Genomic DNA, 25114 nt, shown 5'->3' with positions numbered 1-25114 from the left:
AAGCATAAAAAACCCCAATATACTCAACAATCAAGCAAACAACAACAAAATGACAGAGAGAAAGAAAAATTTGGATAGTGAAGAAAGAGAAGAGAGAGGTGTATATGGATTTAGAGCAAGGGATTGGAAATTAGATATATAAATAGGGTGAAATTTTAACAGGGGGTAAAAAGAAGGAATAGAGAAAATCTAAAGCAGGAATAGGGTAAGAGAAACAGGGCAACAAAAGGGGAAAAGTGAGGGAGAGAGTTTTGGCATAAAGGTAAAGTTGAGGTAGAGAAAAATGATGCTAAAGAAAAGATGAAAATAGAATGTAGAACACTAATCTCAAAATAAAATAAAGAGAAAATAAAATGACACTTAAAAAAAAGGTAAAATGGTAGTAGTAATAATACTGGTTAAAAATAAAAATGTGAGTCGCAAGATGGTGGCGGCCATGCCAGGCCTGTGGGCTGTGTCTGTGCAGCGGGCGGCGGTGGTGGCGCTGCCTGGCCGGCCTACAGAAGCTGCGGCGGCGCTAGCCCAGCCCGGGCCTCTCTTTGCGCTCGCTACTTCCGCCTCTCCCCGCCATGGATTTGCCCGTGGGCTCCGGCGCTGCGGGGCCCAGCAACGTCCCGGCCTTCCTGACCAAGCTGTGGACCCTCGTGAGCGACCCGGACACCGACACGCTCATCTGCTGGAGCCCGAGTGGGGACAGCTTCCACGTGTATGACCAGGGTCAGTTTTCCAAGGAGGTGCTGCCCAAGTACTTCAAGCACAACAACATGGCCAGCCTCATGCGGCAGCTCAACATGTATGGCTTCCAGAAGGTGGTGCACATCAGGCAGGGCGGCTTGGTCAAGCCGGAGCGGGACGACACCGAGTTCCAGCACCCCTGCTTCCTGCGCGGCCAGGAGCAGCTCCTCGAGAACATCAAGAGGAAGGTGACCAGCGTGTCTACCCTGAAGAGTGAGGACATGAAGATTCACCAGGACAGTGTCACCAAGCTGCTGACCGACGTGCAGCTGATGAAGGGGAAGCAGGAGAGCATGGACTCCAAGCTCCTGGCCATGAAGCATGAAAACGAGGCCCTGTGGCGGGAGGTGGCCAGCCTGTGGCAGAAGCACGCCCAGCAGCAGAAAGTCATCAACAAGCTTATCCAGTTCCTCATCTCACTGGTGCAGTCGAACCGGATCCTGGGGTGAAAAGAAAGATTCCCCTGATGCTGAACGACAGTGGCTCAGCACATTCCTTGCCCAAGTACAGCCAGCAGTACTCCCTGGAGCCCATCCACGGCTCCAGTCCCTACTTGGCTCCGTCCCCGGCCTACAGCAGCTCCAGCCTCTACTCCCCAGATGCCGTTTCCAGCTCCGGACCCATCATTTCCGACATCACCAAGCTGACTCCCAGTAGCCCCGTGGCCTCTCCCGGCAGGAGCATAGATGAGCGGTGGGGACCGCGCCACCGCCCTCGTGGTCCGAAGAGGGCTGGGGCCACAGAGGTGCCTGCTGATGCCTGTGCCCCCACCTGCAAGCCCCTGTCGAGCAGCTCCCTGGTGCACGTCAAGGAGGAGCCTCCCAGTCCTCCTCGGAGCCCCCCCGTTGGAGGAGGCGAGTCCTGGGCGCCAGTCCTCCATTGTGGACACCCCCCTGTCCCCAACTGCCCTCATTGACTCCATTCTTCGGGAGAGTGAGCCTGCCCCAGCTGCCTCAGCCACAACCCTCCCAGATGCGGGGGGCCGGTCCCCTCAACCCCGCCCACTTCGGCCCCTGAGAAGTGCCTCAGCGTAGCCTGCCTGGACAAGACTGAGCTCAGTGAGCACTTGGATGCCATGGACTCCAACCTGGACAACCTGCAGACCATGCTGAGCAGCCATGGCTTCAGTGTGGACACCAGTGCCCTGCTGGACCTGTTCAGCCCCTCGGTGACAGTGCCAGACATGAACCTGCTGGACCTGGACAGCAGCCTGGCCAGTGAGCCCCCCAGGCCTCTCGAGGCAGAGAATAGCAGCCCTGACTCAGGAAAGAAGCTGGTGCACTACACAGCACAGCCCCTGCTCCTGATGGACCCCGGCCCCATGGATGTGGGGAGCAGCGACCTGCCTGTGCTCTTCGAGCTGGGGGAGGGCTCCTACTTCTTAGAGGGGGACGACTATGCAGACGACCCCACCATCTCCCTGCTGGCGGGTTCTGAGTCCCACAAAGCCAAGGACCCCACTGTCTCCTAAAGGGTTCAGGAGGGCCAGCTGATCTCCTTCAGCAGTGAGGCCCAGCCCCGCATGCCATGGCTTGCTTGGGGCTTCACAGCCACGCCGAACTGACCAATACTGTGGCTTTCACAAAGTGTATTTTGGTTTTTACATGAGTCCCCTTCCCCCTTCATAGAAATAAACATACAGGTACATATGTAAAAAAATAAAAAAATAAAAAATAAGAAAATAAAAATGTAGTAATTAAAAAGGTAAAATCAGCTGATGAAAAAAGATAAAAAAAATAGTTTCTTAATTAAAAGGTAAAAAAAAAGAAAATAAATAAAAATGTGCAGTAGTGAAGGTCCTTCACTTCTTCTACTCTTCTGTCTGGCACGCCTTAGTCCTGTCAGATATTCAGGAGAGTGTTGAAATTCCCTGCGATACACTGTTCCTCCGTGTTGTAAACCACAGTACTGACTTTAAAGCAGGCCGTTTTTGTTTCCCAGACTGCCTTTATTAGTGTTTACAGAAGAGACAGTTTGTGGTTCAGCCCCTGGGTGGCAGTGCTTCTGGATTGACCTCCGAGGCTATAAGTCCTCTCTGGCCATTAGTAGGTTTTGTTTTCCCTATGGCACTTAGTACTGGTTTGGGAATGTCAACTGCCCAGAGCTGGTTCTTTGATCATTATTCCCTGCTCTGTTTCCCAGGTTCCACAAAAACAACTTTTCTTTGTAGTCTCTGTGAATGACCCCAATTGGGCGATCCTATGTATTGGGTTTAATAATCAAATGCAAAGATTTAAGGGGGAGAGAGAAGAAAAAAACAAAGAGCCTGAGAAGGTGCGCAAATTCGCAACCCTCCACCGTCCAGCTCTGTGAGCAGTCTCTTCTGCACGTCCTCTCTCCCGTGGCACTAAGCAGCTGGCACACTGGCAAAAACCGAGGCTGCTTTTTTGCATCCAGCCCAGCTATGGGCTTATTTTTAGAGTTCCCTTCTTCCAGCAGTCCTGCGGGAGCTCTTCCACACTCGCGGATCATGCTGGCCCCTATGGCCTGTGGATTTTGTGGGGCACAAACTACCCCCGCGCGCATTGCTCTCTCCAACCTGAATTGCAAACCGCACCTTTACCTAGGCGAAATCTGACCTTTCTGTGAGGAGGAGGAGAGCTCCTCTAAGTCCACGTATTCGCGCTGCTTGAGATCCGTTGTTTCTGGGATAGTAGCTAATCCCTGGATGCCCTGGTTGCAGGATTTCTGGATGTATACACTTCCAATAACAGCCACTCAAGATGGCGCGGTCTTCGCGGCTGCACTGGCGTTCCCAGGGAGAGATTTCAGCAACAGTGGAGGCGGCAATCTCCAACAGGCCCCTTTCTCCGGGAGTCCTCTGCCTTTCCTGGCTGCAAACTGTCTCCCAGCTGAATCTACTTTTCTATTTATTCTTTAACTAGAAATCAAAACATCCAGCTATGGGAACAAATGTAATCTTCCTCTCATCTTTTAAATTCTTCTATCTGGGCTAAAAATCAAATTAACAGACAGATTAATAGGAGACAATGTATAAAGTCTGATATATGAACAAATATTCTGGAGCTGTAAGAATAGAGACCAAAGGAAGCATTGGGTAGTGTAGGCTTATGTCATTCTGAAGCTTAGGGGGAAAGAGGGTTGTGGTTTGAGGTTTCAAAAGGCACGAACATTGGCATGGATATGCCAAAGCAAATGGGAATGTTCTTCCTGGAGCTAGTCCTACATCTATACACATTCTAGGCAGTTTAGTAGGAAGGTCCAAGGCTTATTTCTTAAACCTTTTTTTTCCCAATGAGGATATCAAAATCAATACCCTAAAAGCCACATCTAGGGTAAACATTCGGCTTCCCTTCACAGTAGAGCCACGACATAGTAAGGTTTAAAAGTCTAACTAAAAGCTCAATCCAATTACCTAGTCATTGAACTAACTCATTACCAAAACAAAACAAAACATAAAAATATTGCAACATTGCTCTTTCAATCTAAATGTGTCCACTTTCAACTTCTCATTAGAAAAGAAACAACTAAAAGATATATTGAAATTTACTATAAAAAATTTCTTAATTTCTGGAGGGCAACTTGACACACTCACATCATCCACAGTCGTTCAGGAAGAGCTAGGAGTCCTGAGACCCTGACTCATGTCTCAGATTAGGGTTTACGCCATTACTACTCACTGCTTAAGCAGTTCCTTTGTTGTGTTTGTACATGTTCCTAATTTTGACTAGTATGTGAGCTTCTTGCCTGCCTGAAGGACGCCAGTCATGTCTCTATTGTTGAGAAATTGGGGGCAGGAGTCTTGCTGAGGATTGCCAGCTGCTAGGCTTCAATATTACCCATGCACTTTCATGTTTAACTTAATTGAGTTCCAAAATGAGTACAGCATAAATGCTGGAGAAAGGTCCTGATGTCACTTACAAAACAAACAGATTCATAAGGGCCCTTGCAGTCATGGTAACTTTATGGCAGCTCTGTATTTTTCAGTCATTAAGAGATCTTGTGTATGAGTGTGCAGGATAGGATCTGATTGTTCATTTGTTGATTCTTGGAACATGTAATGTACTCCTACTATGTAACTACCCATCACTATCCAGGGCCCTGGAGGCACAAGAGTGGATGAGAGAGACAAATTGGGCATTATTGCTGATGTCCAACTATTTATTTACAACTAATATGTAAAAGGCACTTCAAGATGCCCTAAGATCCTTGATCCCCGCCAAACTTCTGACCTCAATGTGCTCCTCCAGAATTTTCCTGAATATCTTTCACTGTCTCTCACACCCCACATCCAATCTTTCAGCAAATCTTCTTGAATCTATGCTTTCAAAAAATACAGAAACTGATCCCTTCTTCCCACACTAGTCTGACCACCCTCACCTGTCACCTGGATGACTGCACTTGCCTCCTCACTGGGCTCCCTGCCCTCCACTCAGCAGCCACACAGGTGCGGAGGAATGTAGGCTAAGGTGAACATCCTGATTCTTTTCTTGAGCAAGTTTTTCTGTCTGAATCTATGGCAGGAATGTGGGTGAGGTAAAAGTTCTTTCTGAGTTTTGTTTCTTAAAAGCTTGAAATCAATATCCTAAAATAGGAACTTCAGAGAGGCAAAATTTTGGATGCCTTCACTAAACACAGATCACTCATGCCCACTGTGGCTCTGAGCCTTCCAGAGTCTCCTCAGGTCACTCAGAGGGAAACCACACTTCTGCCTATGACCCCTTCCTCCCTGACTCCATCTCCTCTCATCTCCAACTCAGTCTGCTCTAACCAGCTTGCCTCCATTTTGCTGCTCCAACATTTTATTTATATTTTTTAATTGCTTAAAATATTACAAAGAGTAGTACATTGTCTCCTTTCCCCTCCTTGACCTTCCCCCGGCCTCCCCTACCCCCCAGTGTCTTGTGTCCATTGGTTATGCTTATATGCATGCATACAAGTCCTTTGGTTGATCCCTTACCCCACCCCAATCCTCCCCAGCCTTCCTGCTATAGTTTGACAGTCTGTTTAATGCTGCTCTGCCTCTGTATCTATTTTTGTTAATCATTTTATAATGGTCTTTATTATCCATAAATGAGTGAGATCATGTGGTATTTTTCTTTCACTGACTGGCTTATTTCACTTAGCATAATGCTCTCCAGTTCCATCCAATCTGATGCAAATGGTTAGAATTCCTTCTTTTTTACAGCAGCATACTATTCCATTGTGTATATATACCACAGTTTTCTAACCCATTCATCTGTTGATGGGCACTTAGATTGTTTCCAAATCTTAGCTATGGTAAATTGTGCTGCTATGAACATAGGGGTGCATATATCCTTTCTGAATGGTGTTTCTGGTTTCTTGGGATATATTCCTAGCAGTGGGATCAATAGGTCAAATGGGAATTCCATTTATAACTTTTTGAGGAAACTCCATACTGTCTTCATAGTGGCTGCACCAGTCTGCATTCCCACCAGCAGTGCACGAGTGTACCTTTTTCTCCGCATCCTCTCCAGCACTTGTCATTTGTTGATCTGTTGATGATAGCCATTCTGACAGGTGTGAGATGGTACCTCATTGTTGTTATGATTTGCATCTCTCGGATGATTAGTGACTTGGAGCATGTTTTCATATGTCTCTTGGCTTTCTGAATGTCCTCTTTTGAAAAGTGTCTATTTAGGTCCTTTGCCCATTTTTGATTGGGTTGCTTATCTTCCTTTTGTTAAGTTGTATGAGTTCCCTATAAATGTTGGAGATTCAACCCTTATCAGTGATAACATTGGCAAATATGTTCTCCCATGCAGTGGACATTTTTGTTGTTTTGTTGATGGTTTCTTTTGCTGTGCAGAAGCTTTTTATTTTGATGTATTCCCATTTCTTTATTTTCTCTTTAGTTTCCAATGCCCTAGGAGAGGTATCAGTGAAGAAATTGCTGTGGCATATGTCTGAGATTTTGTTGCCTTTGGTTTCCTCTAGTATTTTTATGGTGTTCCGTATGACATTTAAGTCCTTTATCCATTTTGTGTTTATTTTTGTGTATGGTGTAAGTTGGTGGTCTAGTTTCATTTTTTTGCATGTATATGTCCAATTTTCCCAGCACCATTTATTGAAGAGGCTGCCTTGACTCCATTGTATGTTCTTGCCTCCTTCGTCAAATATTAATTGAGCATATTGGTTTGGGTCAACTTCTGGGAATTCCATTGGTCTATATGTTTCTTCTTGTGCCAGAACCAGGCAGTTTTGAGAACAGTGGCTTTGTAATACAGCTTGATATCTGGTATTGAGATTCCACCTACTTTGTTCTTCTTTCACAGTATCGCTGCAGCTATTCGGGGTCATTTTTTATTCCTTATGAATTTTTGGAGCATTCGTTCTAAGTCTGTGAAATATGTCATTGGTATTTTAATGGGGAGTGCATTGAATTTATAGATTGCTTTGGGTAGTATGGACATTTTAATGATGTTGATTCTACTAATCCAAGAACATGGTATGTTCTTCCATCTGTTTATGTCTTCCTCTATCTCTTTTTTCAAAGTCCTGTAGTTTTCTAAGTAGAGGTCTTTTACCTCTTTAGTTAAGTTTATTCCTAGGTATCTTAATTTATTTGGTGTGATGGTAAATGGGATTGCTTTTTTAGTCTCTCTTTCTATAAGTTCATTATTGGTGTATAGAAATGCCATAGATTTCTTGGCCTTTATTTTGTATCCTGCTACATTACCAAATTCATTTATGAAGTCTAATAGTTTTTTGATGGAGTCTTTAGGGTTTTTTATGTACAATATCATGTCATCTGCAAATAAGGACAGTTTTACTTCTTCATTTCCAATTTGGATGCCTTTTATTTCTTCTTCTTGTCTAATCGCAACAACTAATACTTCCAATACTATGTCAAACAGGAGTGGTGAGAGTGGGCATCCCTGTCTTGTTCCTGTTCTTAGGGGAAATGGTGTTAGTTTTTGTCCATTGAGTATGATGTTGGCTGTGGGCCTGTCATATATGGCTTTTATTATGTTGAGGTATGATCCTTCTATTCACACTTTGCTAAGAGTTTTTATCAAAAATGGGTGTTGGGTTTTTTCAAATGCTTTTTCTGCATTAATTGATATGACCATGTGCTTTTTTCTTTCAATTTTTTTATGTGATGTATCACGTTTATTGATTTGGGGATATTGCAACATCCTTGCATCCCTGGGATAAATCGTACTTGGTCATGGTGTATGATCTTTCTGATGTACTGCTCGATCCAGTTTGCTCGGATTTCGTTGAGGATTTTGCCATCTATGTTCATGAAGGATATTGGCCTGTAATTCTCTTTCGTTGTGTCGTCTTTATCTGGTTTTGATATTAGGGTGATGCTGGCTTCATAGAATGAGCTTGGAAGTGTTCCTTCCTCTTGAATTTTTTGGAATTGTCTGAGGAGGATAGGTTTTAGTTCTTCCTTGAATGTTTGGTAAAACTCCTCTGTGAATCCATCTGGCCCTGGTCTTTTGTTTACTGGAAGCTTTTGATGACTGCTTCAATTTCTTCCATAGTTATTGGCCTATTGAGATTTTTAGATTCTTCCTGATTGAGTTTTGGAAGGTTTTATTTTTCTAGGAATATGTCCATTTCCTCCATGTTGTCTAGTTTGTTGGAGTAGAGTTGTACATAGTATTCTTTAACAATCCTTTGTATTTCTGTGGGGTCTGTTGTTATTTCGCCTCTTTCATTTCTAAATTTGTTTATTTGGGTCCTCTCTCTGTGCTTCTTGGTGAGCCTGGCTAGAGGTTCTTCAATCTTGTTTATCCTTTCATAGAACCAGCCTTTGGTTTTGTTGATCTTTTGTATTGTGTATTTTTTTTTTGGTCTCTATGTCATTTATCTCTGCTCTGATCCTTATTATTTCCTTCCTTCTGCTTACACTGGGCTTTTCTTGTCGCTCTCTTTCTAACTCTTTGAGTTGTACGGTTAGGTAATTTATTATCATTCTTTATTGTTTTTTGCAGTAGGCTTGTAGAGCTATGAACTTCCCTCTCAAGACTGCTTTCGCTGTGTCCCATAGGTTTTGGATTGTTGTGTTTTCATTGTCGTTTGTTGCTATGATGTTTTTTATTCCTTCTTTGATCTCTCTGGTAACACCCTCATTGTTTAATAACATGCTATTTAGTCTCCATGTTTTTGATTTTTTTTGGATGGTTTTTATTGTAGTTGATTTCCAGTTTTATGCCATTGTGATCTGTGAAGATGCTTGATATGATTTCTATCTTCTTGAATTTAAAAAGACTTTGCCTATGACCCAATATTCTGCTGACTAAGATCAACAGTAATTGATATAAATGTGAGAAGTCTGGCAGAAGGCTGACCAGGACTCCTTCTGATATTCACAGGGTGAATATCTACATTTTATTACCTGCTGCTGACTCAATGGCCTAAAGCAAACTCCCCCAAGACCTGACAATCTTACTGTTTGCTAAGCATTACCATTGATATGTCTGTTTGCATTCCTAAAGGCAATTGTGTATTCTAGCTAATAAAAACAGCTGGGAATGGAGCAACAGAGAGAGCTTGACCATCATGGTTAGGCTGTCCTCTGGTTCCCCCGGTAATTATAAAAATTAATATTCCATCTTGTGTGTATCATTTGCGCGTCAGCCCTCCCTCCAAGTCTTTGAACCCGCGAAAGCCACTCTGGCCGTGGACTCTCGCAAATTGGCGTCTGAAGCAAGGGACTTGAAGGGAAAGGGTTCGTCAGAGCAGAAACATATCACCGGACCTGGTGGTGGAAGTTTATCTGCGTGTAAAACGCGTGTCAGCTGCGGAAGCCCGCGGATCCGTAAGTGCTAGAGTGATTTATTTTGTTTCAACCAGATCAAAATGGGGCAGAATTTGTCAAGAGAGGAGAAACTTTCCTATAGACTTCTGACTTGCTTATTAAAGGATATCAGAGTTGCAGTTTCAGAAGATCTTCTTTTACAGTTTCTAAAGTTTATTATAGAATATAATCCATGGTTTTCTGATGAGGATACATTGGATATTGAATGTTGGAAACGGGTAGGTCAGAACTTGAAAGAAGCTCAACAGCAGGGAAGGAATTTGCCTCCAAATTGTTTCTCCTTGTGGGAAACGGTATTGCATTTGCTATAGCCTTTCAAGGAAGAAAGACCTCCTCCCCTTGCACCTTCAGCTCCTAAAGAGAAGCAGAAAGATAAATTGGAGGAGTGGCCTTCATGTCCTGATTCTGAAACATTTAAATTGCCACTAACAGAATCACCTATGCAAAAAGCCATCAGAAAAGGATTAAAAGACATGACAGTAGAAGATAGACTAGCTTTTTCTATTATACAGGTAGCTAATCCACAATTCCCAAATCAAATAATAAGACAGCATGAAAGATTTGACTTTAAAATGATAAAGGCCTTGGTTGATAGTGTAATACAGAATGGTGCAAATGCTCTATTTACTGGAGAAATTATAACTAATATTTCTGAAGCGTTCCTAGCTCCTTATGATTGGTATTCTCTAGCCCGTGCAACTCTGGATGGAGAAGATTATTTGCTCTGGAAAGGAGAATTTTTAGAGAAATGAGCAAGCTTCTTCAAATCTCAGGCAGAATGTTCCCATAACTTTTGACATGCTTTCAGGACAGGGAAAATTTAGTGATGTTCAAAATCAGCTCCAATACGTCCAGCAGGCGTATGAGCAAATTAGAGTTTGTGGACAAAAAGCCTGGTGGACTTTACCAGCAAAAGGGGAACCTGAAAAAGCCTTTAGTAAGTGCATGCAGGGTCCCACTGAGTCATTCTCTGATTTTGTAGCTCGCCTCACTGGAGCAGTGAGAAGGCAGATTCAACATGAGACAGCAGGAGATATTTTGACTCAGCAATTAGCTTATGAAAATGCAAACACTAATTGTAAGAAATGTTTAATGCCTCTAAGAAAAAATAGTACCATTACAGAAATGATTCGAGCATGTCAGAATGTAGGGCCAGGCATTTTTCAGGCAAGTTTACTAGCTGCCACAATTACAACAAGAAACAAATTATGTTTCAATTGTGGACAACAAGGACATTTTAAAAAGGAATGTAAGCAACCAAAAAAATGACACTCAGGGAGAAGGCATAAACATTCCACCTCCCACCTCAGGTAATGCAGGTCTATGTCCCAGATGTAAGAAGGGGAGTCATTGGGCCAATCAATGTAGATCTAAATTTCATAGAAACAGCCAGCCATTAAATCAAGACATAGGAAATGGCCAGCCTGAGGGGCTCCCCCTAGCCCCGTTATTAAATAAGGGGAAGTTCCACCCTGCAAGAACCACAATATATTCCCCCCTTCAAGTAACTCCAGAAAGAAATGCTAACCTTGATCTTAATAGCACAATAACAATCACCCTGATCCCCGATATGGCTAGACAGGTTATTCCTACAGGAATTTGGGGGCCTATGCCACCAGGAATGTCAGGTTTAGTCCTAGGAAAAAGTGAAAATATGCTAAAAGGACTAACTGTTTTTCCTGGAGTAATAGATTGAGAATATAAGGGAGAAATCAAAGTAATTCTAGAATGCAAACATATTATGCAAATTATTCCAAGACAAAAAATTACTCAGCTTTTGCTTTTACCTTATATTCAGCAAGGTGAAATTATAAATAGGAAGAGAAGGACACAAGGATTTGGGAGCTCAGATATATATTGGATACAGGAAACTAGCAAGACCCTTCCTATGATTAATCTAAAAATAGAAGAAAAAATGTTTAAAGGTCTAGTAGACACTGGAGAAGATATTAGTGTCATCAGTCAAGAATTCTGGCCTCCAAGTTGGTCCATGGTAGAAGCTATAGGCTCCATCATGGGTGTTGGAATTCCTGATAACACTCAACGCAGCACTGCAGTGTTAAAGTGGAAAGATGAGGAAGGACAAACAGGATGGTTTCAGCCTTATATCGTCTCTGGAATTGCAGTCAACTTATGGGGACGAGACATTTTAGAAGGTTTACAAGCTTGTATTATTACTGGCAAAAGACAACAGTTAGTAACTCAGATAGGATATCAAGCTGATCAAGGTGTAGGAAAAGATAATCAGGAGATTGAAGAACCCATTCAGGCCAAAGAAAACACAGGAAAACAAGAATTAAAATATCAGCCTTTTTAGGAGTGGTCACTGCTCACTCTCCTCACCCCCATGCTGAGCCTATACAATGGAAAGATGATAGGCCTATTTGGGTGGATCAGTGGCCATTAACCAAGGAGAAATTAAATCATATTCATGAATTAATACAGGAACAAATAGAGGCTGGTCATATAGAACCTTCCAATAGTCCTTGGAATACTCCTATATTTACTATACCTAAGAAGGTGGCAGGAAAATGGCGATTGTTCTGTTAATGCCACTATGCATACCATGGGAGCTTTACAGCCTGGACTCCCAGCGCCTTCACAAATACCTCTAGATTGGTCTCTTACAGTAGTAGATCTTAAGGATTGTTTCTTCACCATTCCCTTGGCACCACAAGATAAACAAAGATTTGCCTTTTCAGTGCCATCTATTAATAATATAGAGCCTATGAAAAGATATCAATGGAAAGTTTTGCCTCAAGGAATGGCCAATAGCCCTACTTTATGTCAAAAATATGTAGCTCAAGCTATTCAGCCTTTAAGGGACAAATATTCCCAGTGTTATATTGTCCATTACATGGATGACTTACTCCTAGCGAGTCCACGGGAAGAACAGACTTTAGCAATGTTTTCTCAATTAGAAAAGGAACTTCCTAAATGGAACTTAAAAATTGCTCCAGAAAAAGTACAGAAAGAAATGCCTTTTAAATATCTAGGTACCATAATTGAAAACCAATATATTAAACCTCAGAAAATAGAAATAAGAAAAATTGCCTTAAAACCTTAAATGACTTTCAAAAATTATTAGGGGACATTAATTGGTTAAGACCTTATCTAAAAATCTCTACAGAAGAAATGACAAATTTATTTAATATACTTAGAGGTGACTCTAATCTTTCCTCTCCTAGAGTATTGACAGATGAAGATAGAAAGGAGTTACAAAGAATTGAGCAGGCAATCTCCTTAGCCCAAGTGGCACGAGTACTGCCTGAATTGCCTTTATTGGGACAGATTAATCCTACTGCAAATAGTCCCACTGGAGTCATCTTCCAAAATAAAAACTCTCTTGCTATTATTGAATGGATCCACCTAGGACATCAATTGTCTAAAACTGCACTTACATATATAGAGCTTATGGCTCAATTAATATTTCAGCTCAGAAAACACTGCAGACAGCTTAGGGGACAAGAACCCCAATGTATTTACCTTCCCCTTACTGGGAAGCAATTAGAAATGTTATTTCAGACTGATTTAAATTGGCAAATTGGACTGAGTGGATATTCAGGAGATCTTAATTGTCACCTACTAAAAGACAAATTATTACAATTTTTGTATTATACTCCTATTATTATACCAAAAAATACTAGACAGGAACCTATTCTGAAGCATTAACTGTTTTTACTGATGGATCATCAAATGGCAAAGCTGCTTATCATACAATGAATTTAGACTGAGTCGTCCAAACTAGTCATACTTCTGTACAAAGAATTGAGTTAGAAGCTATTAAAGCTGCATTTCAGGAATTGCAGGAACCTCTTAATATTATCTCGGATTCTTTTTACCCTGCAGGTTTAGTAAATGGAATTGAAACTGCTCGTTTAAAATGGCTTAGTGACCAAAGTTTGTTTTTACTATTTAAACAAGTCCAGCAGATTGTGCAACAAAGACAATGTCCTTTCTATATTACTCACATAAGGGCTCACAGTTTATTACCTGGCCCTTTGGCAAAAGGAAATGCACATGCTGATCAATTTGGTAGCTTTATTAAAACAGGCCTCAGAATCTCATCAGCTTTTACATCAGCCTGCCAAAATGTTGTCTAGACAATTCTCAATCTCTCCCCAGCAGGCAAAACAGATTCTCAGAGAATGTCCCACTTGCATGTTACATCTACCTCAAGGGTCTAACACAGGAGTCAACCCTAGAGGTTTGCTAAGGGACCATATCTGGCAAATGGATGTGACACATTATATGTCCTTTGGATGCCTTGGAGCATTGCATGTCTCTGTAGACACATTTTCAAAAATCCTTTGGGCTACTGCATCTACAGGGGAGACGGCAAAACAGGTTATTAATCATTGCCTAGCTGCTTTTGCCATCATGGGAATTCCAAAAATTATTAAAACTGATAATGGGCCTGCTTACACAAGCTGTCATTTCCAGCAATTTTGTAAAAAGTGGAAAATTCAGCACATTACAGGAATACCATATAATTCCCAAGGACAGGCCATTATTGAACGACAGCGTCAGAGGCTAAAATCCCAACTTGAAAAACAAAAAGGGGGGGAAATGATGGAGAAATCACCTGTGGGAAGGCTGCACCAAGCCTTAATTACCTTAAATTTTTTCACTTGTGATGCTGATGGCAAGACACCCATGGAGTTACACTGGTGTCAAAATAAAACAAAGAAAAATGGTCTAGTTAAATGGAAAGATCCTGAATCTGGCTTATGGAAGGGACCTGATCCATTATTAACCTTTGGTCGAGGGTATGCTTGTATATTCCAAGAGAATTTTTCCAAACCCGTGTGGATTCCTACTAGATATTAAACTGCAACATGGATCCAAGAGAGGAACTGGCCAGACTAATGAGGACCTTGCACCTGGAGCCACACCATGCAGCTGTAGACAATCGGCTACCCCAGCCACAAACAGCAGCCCCAGGCAACACACTGAAGATAAGGAGTGGAAGAAGAACGGGGCGGACAATGAACAGCCCAGAGATGACTTGGGGAGTGATAAAGAAGACGGTCCAGAAAGCTGAACGAATTTGTGAAGAGACCAGAACCCCAAGAACGCCTGAAAATGTCTTTCTTGCCATGCTGGCAGTAACCAGCTGTGCGGTAATGTATAATTACCTGGGTGTCCCCACCTGGCTTCCCTGTATTATATGACACAAGAATCAAACTACTGTTCCTTTGTGTGTAAAATTAAAGCTAGCTAGCATCACACCAAAGAAAAGGGAAGCAAAAACCTAGTGAATTAATATCACTGCTTCTGGGAGAGGTCAAGGAAATTTAACATTACTAAGACCTCCCCCTATTAAGCCATTATGTAAAAAATCTTATGAATGGCACCTACTAGCAGCAAACTTGAGAACAGTTTTTTCTTTTGTGGATTGAAGCCCCTATGGGTCTGCATATAGTAATAATCAATGAAAATCAGCTGCTGCAATTGCACCAGTAAAAATGATACAGTTTAAAATAATAACTTCAATGAAAAATCATCTTCTTGGTGCTTAAAGTAAAAATAACACCACCCTTGATATTTTTAAAATTAAAGCAGCATATTGTATAATTATCCCAGGTTAACTGAAAAATCTAATTCCTTAGATGCCTGGCAGCAATTTAAAAAAAGAATTTGCTCCTTTACTTTTGCCTTTTAGCATAACCACTATTACTTGTCTCATTCTTGTTCTTATTTCTTTAATTTTAGTCTGCAGATGTGGAATAAAAATCTTAAAAGAACTGAAACTCTGCAAGCGACATATCAACCTCTATTAAGAATTTAAAGGAGGGGGAGATTCTGCAGACCAAGATCAACAGTAATTGATATAAATGTGAGAAGTCTGGCAGAAGGCTGACCAGGACTCCTTTTGATATTCACAAGGTGAATATCTACATTTTATTACCTGCTGCTGACTCAATGGCCTAAAGCAAAGTCCCCCAAGACCTGACAATCTTACTGTTTGCTAAGCATTACCATTGATATGTCTGTTTGCATTCCTAAAGGCAATTGTGTATTCTAGCTAATAAAAACAGCTGGGAATGGAGCAACAGAGAGAGCTTGACTATCATGGTTAGGCTGTCCTCTGGTTCCCCCGGTAATTATAAAAATTAATATTCCATCTTGTGTGTATCATTTGCTTGTCAGCCCTCCCTCCAAGTCTTTGAACCCGCGAAAACCACGCTGGCCGTGGACTCTCACACCAATATATGGTCTATCTTTGAAAATGACCCATGTGCACTTGAGAAGAATGTATATTCTGTGGCTTTGGGGTGAAATGTTCTGAAGATGTCAATTAATTCCATCTGACCTAGTGAGTCATTTAGGACTGATGTTTCTTTGCTGATTTTTTGTTTAGAGGATTTGTCCAATGGTGATATTGGGGTATTAAAGTCCCCTACTATGATTGTATTACTGTCAATCTCTCCCTTGATCTCCTCCAGAAGTTTTATTATGTATTTGGGTGCTCCTATATTGGGTGCGTATATGTCTACCAGAGTTATTTCTTCTTGTTGGATTGCTCCCTTTAGTATTATGAAGTGGCCTTCCTTATCTCTTTTTATGTCCTTCACTTTGAGATCTGATTTGTCAGATATAAGTATTGCTACCCCAGCTTTGTTTTCATTTCCATTCGCCTGAAAAACCTTTGTCCATCCCTTTACCATCAGGCTGTGTGCGTCTTTTTTTCTGAGGTGGGTTTCCTGTAGACAGCAGATATACAGGTCATGTTTTCTTATCCACTCAGTTACCCTATATCTTTTGATTGGGGCATTTAATCCATTTACATTTAAAGTTATTATTGATAGATACTTGTTTGTCTCCATTTTTATTCTTTACCCCTATGTTCCTTCTTCATTTCCCATTTTTCTTTTTACAGCAGACCTTTTAGCATTTCTTGCATTGCTGGTTTGGTGGTAATAAACTCCTGTAGTCCTTTTTTGTCTGTGAAGCTCCTGATTTCACCCTCAATTTTGATTGATAGCCTTGCTGGGTACAGTATTCTTGGATTCAGACCCTTCCTTTGTATGACTTTGTATATTTCATTCCATTCCCTTCTTGCCTGATGTGTTTCTGTTGAGAAATCAGTCGCTAGTCTAGTCTGATGGGGGATCCTTTGTAGGTAACTTTCTGTCTCTCTCTGGCTGCTTTTAAGATTCTTGCTTTGTCGTTGGTGTTTGCCTGTATAATTATAATGTGCCTTGGTGTTGGTATTTTGGGGTTCATTTTGTTTGGGACTCTGTGAGCTTCTTGGATTTGTGTGAATTTTTTCTTCCCTATATCAGGGAAGTTTTCTGTCATTATTTCTTCAAACAGCTTTTCAACTCCTTGCTCAGTTTCCTCTCCTTCTGGTAACCCTGTTATGCAGATGTTGTTTAGTTTCATGTTGTCTCAAAGTTCTCTTAGGCTCTCCTCCTGCTTTTTAATTTTTTTTCCAGAAGCTGCTCTGCTTGGGTATTTTTTCCTACCGTGTCTTCTAGCTCACTGATGCGGTCCTCTGCTTCTTCTAGTCTACTGTTGATGCTTTCTATTGAGTTCTTTATAGCAGTGATGTCATTTTTCATTTCTCCTTGGTTCTTCTTCATTTCCTCTTGGTTCTTACACATATTGTTGAATTTGTCTTCCATTCTTTTCATTCACCTTATGACCATTTCTCTGAATTCTTTCTCTGACAGGTTGCTTGCCTCCATTGCCTCCATTTCGTTTACTTCCTTTTCTGGTGATGCTTGTTTTACTTTCATATGTGGACTGTTTAATTGTCTCCCCATGATCTCTCTTCTCGAGGTGTTTGGTATTGTAGTTCTCTATCTCTCTGCTGCATTGATTTAAAGGCACAAAATACAACACAATAAGGCACAACGCACAAGGCACTGAACACAAATGTATTCACGATACTAATAACTCCAAATAAAGGTGACCACCTGAGAAAAGAGAATTAGGGGATAAGGATGAAAAAAGAAGAGAAAAAGAAAAAAAAGGAGTGCAAAAAAGAAATTGGGAAAAGGAAAAAAAAAGTAAGAGAGAAAAGAAAGAGAATGAAATAGAAGAGGGGAAGAAACTATTTATATGGGGAGAAAACTCCAATAGAACAACCACCAATCCAAACAAATTCCAGGAACAGATACCTAGAGATGAATGCAAACTACAAAGAACAACTAATATCAAGCGAGGTGAGGGAAAACAGTAGCAAAAAATAACTGAAAAAAAGCAACAAAAAAAGAAAAAGAAAAATGAAACCATCTCACTAACAAGCATAAAAAAACCCAATATAATCAACAATCAAGCAAACAACAAAATGACAGAGAGAAAAAAAATGGATAGTGAAGAAAGAGAAGAGAGAGGTGTATAGGATTTAGAGCAGGGGATTGGAAATTAGATATATAAGTAGGGTGAAAATTTAACAGGGGGTAAAAAGATGGAATAGGGAAAATCTAAAGCAGGAATAGGGTAAGAGAAACAGGACAACAAAAGGGGGAAAGTGAGGAAGAATGTTTTGGCATAAAGGTAAAGCTGAGGTAGAGAAAAATGATGCTAAAGAAAAGATGAAAATAGAATGTAGAACACTAATCCCAAAATAAAATAAAGAGAAAATAAAATGACACTTTAAGAAAAGGTAAAATGGTAGTAGTAATAATACTGGTTAAAAATAAAAATGTAGTAATTAAAAAAGGTAAAATCAGGTGAAGAAAAATTTAGTTTCTTAAGTAAAAGGTGAAAAAAATAAAAATGTGAAGTAGTGAAGGTCCTTCACTTCCTATACTCTTCTGTTTGGCACACCTCAGTCCTGTCAGGTATTCAGGAGACTGTTGAAGTTCCCTGTGATACACTGTTCTTCCGTGTTGTAAACTACAGTCCTGATTTTAAAGCAAGCAGTATTTCTTTGTTTCCCAGACTGCCTTTATTTGTGTTTACAGAAGAGTCAGTTCGTGGTTCAGCCCCTGGGTGCCAGTGTTTCTGGATTGACCTCGGTGGCTATAAGTCCTCTCTAACCAGTATTTAGGTTTTGTTTTCCCTATCACACTTAATACTGGTTTGGGAGAGTAGACTGCTCCAGAGCTGGTTCCTTGATCATACTCCCGCTCTGATTCCCAGGTTCCACAAAAACAACTTTCCCCTGCAGTCTCTGTGAATGAACCCAATTGGGCGATCCTATGCATTAGGTTTAATAATCAAAAGCAAAGATTTAAGGAGAAAAGAAAAAAAAAGAGCCATAGTAGGTGCGTGAGCTCACAACCCTCCACCATCCAGCTTTGTGCGCAATTCTACCAAAGTCTCTTCCGCACGTCCTCTCTCCCCTGGCACTAAACAGCCGGCACACTGTCAAAATCCGAGGCTGCCTTTTTGCACCCAGTCCAGCTATGGGCTGATTATTAGAGTTCCTTCTGCCAGAAGCCCTGCGGGGCCCCTTCCACACTCGAGGATCACTCTGGCCCCAATGACCTCAGTCTTTGTGGGGCGCAGACATCCCCCGCATGTTCCTCTCTCCAACCTGAATCACAAACCGCACCTTTATCTAGGTGAAATCTGACTTTTCCATGAGGAAGAGCAGGGCTCATCTGAGTCCACTTATTTGCTCAGCTTGAGATCCGGTGTTCCTGGGTTTGCACCTGATCCCTGGGTCTGCTCCAACATTTTTAAATGGAAAGAATCAAAAACACCCCAAACATCCTTTATTTCACTCTAATGTACTATCACATTATTACTGTTGTTGCTGTGTGGGTTACTGGGTGACTCCCCCACCAGCATGCCATGTCCATGAGGACTGGGATTTTGTCTGTTCTGTCTCACACCTGCACTCCCAGTGCTTAGAGCAGTGTCGGCAGATGGTGAGCAATAATCTGAGGAGCTTGTCCAGTTGTGCTCTCCACACACAGTCTCAGGTGAAGGACCAGACTCCATCCCTTGCCAGACATGGGTTGAGCTGCAACTGGTGACCAGCTCAAGATCCTAGTGACTCTGGCACATGGGAAACTGTTGCTCTCATTCAGCCCTTCCCAGGAGGCTGGGGTGAGGTGCCTTCCCCTCACCTGTGCATGAATTTTGTGCACCGGGCCTCTAGTACAAAAGATAAATAGAACCAAGAGCTGGTTCTTTGAAAAGATAAACAAGATTGATGAACCTCACGCCAGGCTCACCAAGAAGCAAAGAGAGAGGACCCAAATAAACAAAATCAGAAATGAAAGAGGTGAAGTAACAACCAACCCCACAGAAATACAAAGGATTATGAAAAAATACTATAAACAACTCTATTCCTACAAACTGGACAACCTAGATGAAAATGGACATTTTCCTAGAAAAATACAGTCTTCCACAACTCAATCAGGAAGAATCAGAAAACCCAAATAGGCGGATAACTACCAATGAAATTGAAGCAGTAATAAAAAAACAAAAAACTTCCAGCAAACAAAAGCCCTGGTCCAGACAGCTTCACAGGGGAGTTTACCAAACATTCAAAGGAGAACTAAAATATATCTTACTCAGACTATTCCAAAAAATTCAAGAGGAAGGAACAATTCCAAGCTCTTTCGATGAAGCCAGCATTAGCCTAATCCCCAAACCAGATAAAGACACTAGAAAGAAAAAGAATTACAGGCCAATATCCCTGATGAACATAGATGCTAAAATCCTCAACAAAATATTAGCATATTACATCCAGCAATACATTAAAAAGATCATACACCATGACCAAGTGGAATTTATTCAGGGGATGCAAGGCTGGTACAACATCTGCAAATCAATAAATGTGATACATCACATAAACAAATTGAAAGACAAAAACAACATGATCATATCAATTGATGCATAAAAAGCACTTGACAAAATCCAACACGCTTTTTTGATAAAAATTCTCAGCAAAGTGGGAATAGAGAGATCATACCTCAACATAATAAAAGCCTTATATGACAAACCTATAACCAACATCATACTCAGTTGACAAATACTAAAACGATTTCCCAGGAACGAGACAGGGATGCTCACTTTCACCACTCCTGTTCTACATAGTATTGGAAGTGCTAGCCATAGTGATCAGGCAAGAAGAAGATTGAAAGGTATCCAAATTGTTAAATTTATATATACATATATGAAATATTTTTTAAAGTGTAAGTTAAATGAAAAATACAAAACTCAAAAAATACCCAACTGTAACATGACCTTTTCTTGCACATTTAGCTGCTAGTCCACCAGAGGGCGGCAGAGCTAGTCCAAAGCTGGGAGCCTCCCCAGGTGGCTGGTGACCTGACCTGAGCAGCACCCACAGCCCACCAGGGTCCAACCTCAATAGCATCACTCAGTCCTTCTTGCTCTCCACTGCCCACACTGTACTCCCTCAGCTCCTACATCCAGCCAGGCATCTACTCACAAAAGGCCAGTGCTCTGCAGGCAGCTCTTCCCCGACAGCCCCTGTCCTTCAAGGCACACAGGGCCACTCACGCTTCACATCTCAGCCAGAAGATCACTTAATCACTTCTCTCTGGGATCCTCAGACCAGCTGAGACTCAAGTACATGCTCTGGAAGCACCAAAACTTTCCACTCATGGCCCTTCTCTAGATTATAATTGTATTCTTAGTGCTATGATTTATCTGAGAGCCTGTCTCTTTTTACAAGGTAAACTCCATGAGTACAGGGGCCATGTAGGTTCTGTTTTCTGTGGAGTTCATAGATGTTCAGTAAACACTCAATAAATCGATAAGGGAAACCACACAATGGAAGCCTGTCACCCTGTGTGACACTTGCAGTCAGATCATGTTCCTGATCCACACGAAGGCCTTGCTGTCAGCCTGGGAGGAGGCCACAGCCCCTTGTGCACGGGAATGTCTCAGGGTCAGGTCTTTACCCCACTTACCGTCATGAAGGGGGACAGGAACCTCCTAACAGTGAGGGGTCAGACCCCTCTTTATTCCCAGAAATTCACAGTCCTCCCCACCCCCACCCTCTGATGGCGTCTCATCTCTTCAGGGCCTGGAAAACAGCCCGTGCTCTTCCTCTTATCACAGATCCCTGACCTGGCAGACATTCTGGATTCTCCATCCCAGGTAGAATCCCTTCAAAGGAATTAGGAAATGACTCCTCATCCCCAAGGTCCCTGGTCTGAATACAGCTGCCTGTGGTCCCTAAGGACATCACACCAGCCCACGGTGTCCTTGGGAGCAAGAGGAACATCCTAAGCAAGATGGGAGAGGAGAACTCAGGATCTGGGGTTGCTTCCATCTCATAGGTGCTGAGGGTCATATAGGAGCTTCCCTTCCCCAAACAGAGGAACCCACAGAGTAACCAAGTTGACACTCCATGTGGAGCTGCTCCAGAAACTGGGCCCTGTGGGGAGGCCTAGAGCAGATGACAAACCTGGACACTGGGGACTCGATGGAAAATCCCAATGCTGTGATGGGAAACACAGAGGGCATTTTGGGGATCAACCATCCAGGCCAGCACCCTCTACCAAAAGAGGCCTCACCAGGCCCTGGCTTTGAAAACCTGGAACTGCATATCCTCCTGAAACAGCACATCCACCAGAGGGGACAGCTCTCTGGACACTGGACTCATAGTACTCTGGACAAAGCCAGTCCTCTCACTGGGCTCAGTCTGCACTGGCATGCAGTCAGGAGGTATGAGACACACAGGGACCAAGCCCTGGATGGCTGGCTATTAGTCTAGAGGTCAGAGCTCACCTCTGTCCAGGGCTCACAGTGAGCTCCCACCTTCTGGAGCCTGGTCAGCATTCCTAGTGCAGTACCTGACATTGCCTACAGGTCTCCTTTTGCCTTCTAGGGGCAATATTGAGAAGCACCTACAAAACACAGGAAATCCACACTTGAACTGGGCTTTGCCTAAGGAGGTGCAGAAGGAGACCTATTTCCATTCCCTGACCAACAAATTTTTCTGGGCCCCTCTGTCATGCTTGCGCCATCCCACCTGCTCTTTCCAGACACTGTGAATGAAAACGGGGCTGTGCAAGAAACCTGATAATCCCAGGGGGCCACATGACAGGCCTGAAAAGCTCAGTGACACACAGTGTTGTCTGATCACAAATGCCTAACTGGGCGGGTGATGGCACGTAGTCATGTCCCAGGCCTACAACTTCCTTGGCAAATGTCAGACTCAAGTGAGCCCTTTCCCTGTTCTTATGCATCATGGATAACATACCTTTTTTTTAAAAAAAAAATATTTTATTGATTTTTTTATAGAGAAGAAGGGAGAGGAACAGAGAGTTAGAAACATCGATGAGAGAGTTCGATCAACTGCCTCCTGCACGCCCCCCACTGGGGACGTGCCCGCAACCAAGGTACATGCCCCTGACCGGAATCGAACCTGGGACACTTCAGTCCGCAGGCCGATGCTCTAATGGATAACATACCTTTGATATCACATACCTCCAGCAAATTTTCTTTGCCTGGCACATTGAAGGCAGAGCCTGTGGCGCCAGAATACAAGACCAGAGAGAGCTCATGTTGCCTGGTTCCCTGCACAGCCTCTGTACCTGCTGGAAATGTTAACTATCCTGGATCCTCCAATGTAAAAATAATATGTGTTTCTCCATTTTGCTTTTTTTTTTTATTTCTAGAGATCTCCCTGCTATGCTTTCCTTCACTTTCCAATAGATTTCATGCAACTTTTTTCATCTTCTCCTTTGATTATAATGTATAAAATAAGCTACAAAACTGCTGTTCTTCTCAGGATTTGAGATCTTGCTTGCAGTCATATGACACCAATTCAGCTGAAATACTCATAACAATCCTCCACAGGTTTGGGCATTTCTGACCTTGACAGGGTCTAGGAGTAGCTGCTTTTTTAGGGATCTCCACGCTGCTCCCCAACTCATAACTGGAATCACACATGGGCAAGGTGAGTTGACCTCAAAAAGTCCCCCAGGCAGAGGACAGAGGCTGCCCAAACAGTCAGGAAGGACATGGAGAGGGTCAACCAACAAAGAGAGGGAGGGTCTCCTTGAAAACATTCCCCAAGAACCATGGAGCCCACAGCCACCTGAGCTCCCATCATAGTACTTGCTTCACACCTTACCCTTCACACCTAGAAATTGCAGGTCCTTCTGCTCCCCGTGGTGATGGGGTCTCTGCCTCTGGAAAAAACAGCCAGGCTAGTGACAACCTGAGATAGAGGGAGGGTCCCCTCTGCAGTCGTCACCCAGCTAGATGCCTTCTCACCCCCACAGTCACCTCTGTGGCCTTCCTTCTGGGAGGAAATCCCATCTTCCCAGCACATTTTAGAACACAGGGAAGACCCGGTGCCCAGCTGGGTTTCTGTGTAACAAACAGAAATAATCCCAATTTGGTGCCTGTGTGGCTCCCTGTGTGGTGCTGACAGACCGAAGACCAAGATGCAGCAGGGGCCAATGCTAGGGCAAGAGGGTCACCCTCTCAGGAGGACATGTGCCCTCATCAGCCTTGCTATTGCAAGTGGGCTCCACAGGCCAGTAAGATCCACTTCCCCTGAGAGCTCGTCAGATGCAGTTTCTGGTCCACTGCACATCAGCTGCGTCAGAATCTGAATTTTAAGAGGATCTGGAGAGTCACCTTGTGCACAGCAGAGGGGCAGGGCACCCCAACCTCACATCATAGCGTCTCATCCTGGCATCCATGTAGCTGGGCAGCTGCTGAAGCAGCCTTTCTAAAATGTCACCTGGGCATCCCAATCCTTACAAAGTTTCACAGGAGATCCAATGCAGAGCCGGGGCATCCCTGTGACAATTTTTCTGAGGTGGCCCCAGACCTCTTGCTCTGAAGGGAAAAGTCAAATGAGCACTGATAGGGAGCTGTGGAGAATGACCAGGAACTGGAAGCCCCAGGCCGGTGCTTTTCTGGGCACGTGTCTATGCATGTGTGTGTTTGTGTTTGTATGTGTGTGTGTGTTGTCAGAGGCTTCAGCAGTTTCCAAATTATAGAGTAAAGGTAAACTGAAAAGGGCAACTGGGTTGGTAAAAATGAGGGGAGGAAGAGAGAGGGTCCTGGGCCCTGACCCCGCCCTGGCCCTCATGACTAGGGAGGTTATCTTGCCCCAGCAGGAGGCTCAGCACACAAAGAGGAGGGACAGCACATCCCATCAGTCTGGACAGAGGTGCTGGTAGCCTTACTGGACCTCGAGCTCTTCTGTTATAGGGAGAGACAGACCAGGCAGCAGTCACCATGGAGTTCCCTGCAGCCCCTGCCCGCAGTGGACTATTCCCCTGGCTGGGGTACCTGCTGGCTGATAAGGAGTGGACAATCCCTGGGAATGGAAGGGAGGTTGGGAGTCAGAGAATGGCCACGATCTCCTGGGGAGGATAGAGCTTTGCGAGGGGAGGAAGGGCTTCCCTTTGGACCTGAGTGAAAGGACAGGGGCACAGAGTAGGATGAGAGGGGGTGCTCAGCAACAGGAAAATCTCATGATGTGGAGGTAGTGAGGGGCAGGAAAACCTCAATTTCCGTTCATTTACTAAGTTATTGATCACTGAGTATTGAATTTTGAAAACTGACGACAGTCATAATAATTTATTTCAGGTGATACCAGAATCATTTTAACCAAGGTGCTAAACATTGTCCCCACCACCAACTACAAATATGGAAAAATACAACATGCGACATGGTCAAGCCTGGGGACACTCATTCATTCACCAACAGGTGTTT

At 43.0% G+C, this 25114-nt stretch overlaps 1 pseudogene; it reads left to right on the top strand.

Moving 5' to 3' along the window:
- The first annotated feature begins 543 nt into the window (after positions 1–543).
- LOC102418805 lies at positions 544–2206 on the top strand (annotated as a pseudogene).
- The last annotated feature ends 22908 nt before the right edge of the window (positions 2207–25114 follow it).

Source organism: Myotis lucifugus, unplaced genomic scaffold, assembly GCF_000147115.1.
Source record: "Myotis lucifugus unplaced genomic scaffold, Myoluc2.0 scaffold_314, whole genome shotgun sequence".
In the NCBI taxonomy this organism is placed as follows: domain Eukaryota; kingdom Metazoa; phylum Chordata; class Mammalia; order Chiroptera; family Vespertilionidae; genus Myotis; species Myotis lucifugus.
The sequence above is the reverse complement of the archived record's forward strand: the minus strand, read 5'-3'. Positions and strand labels throughout refer to the sequence as shown.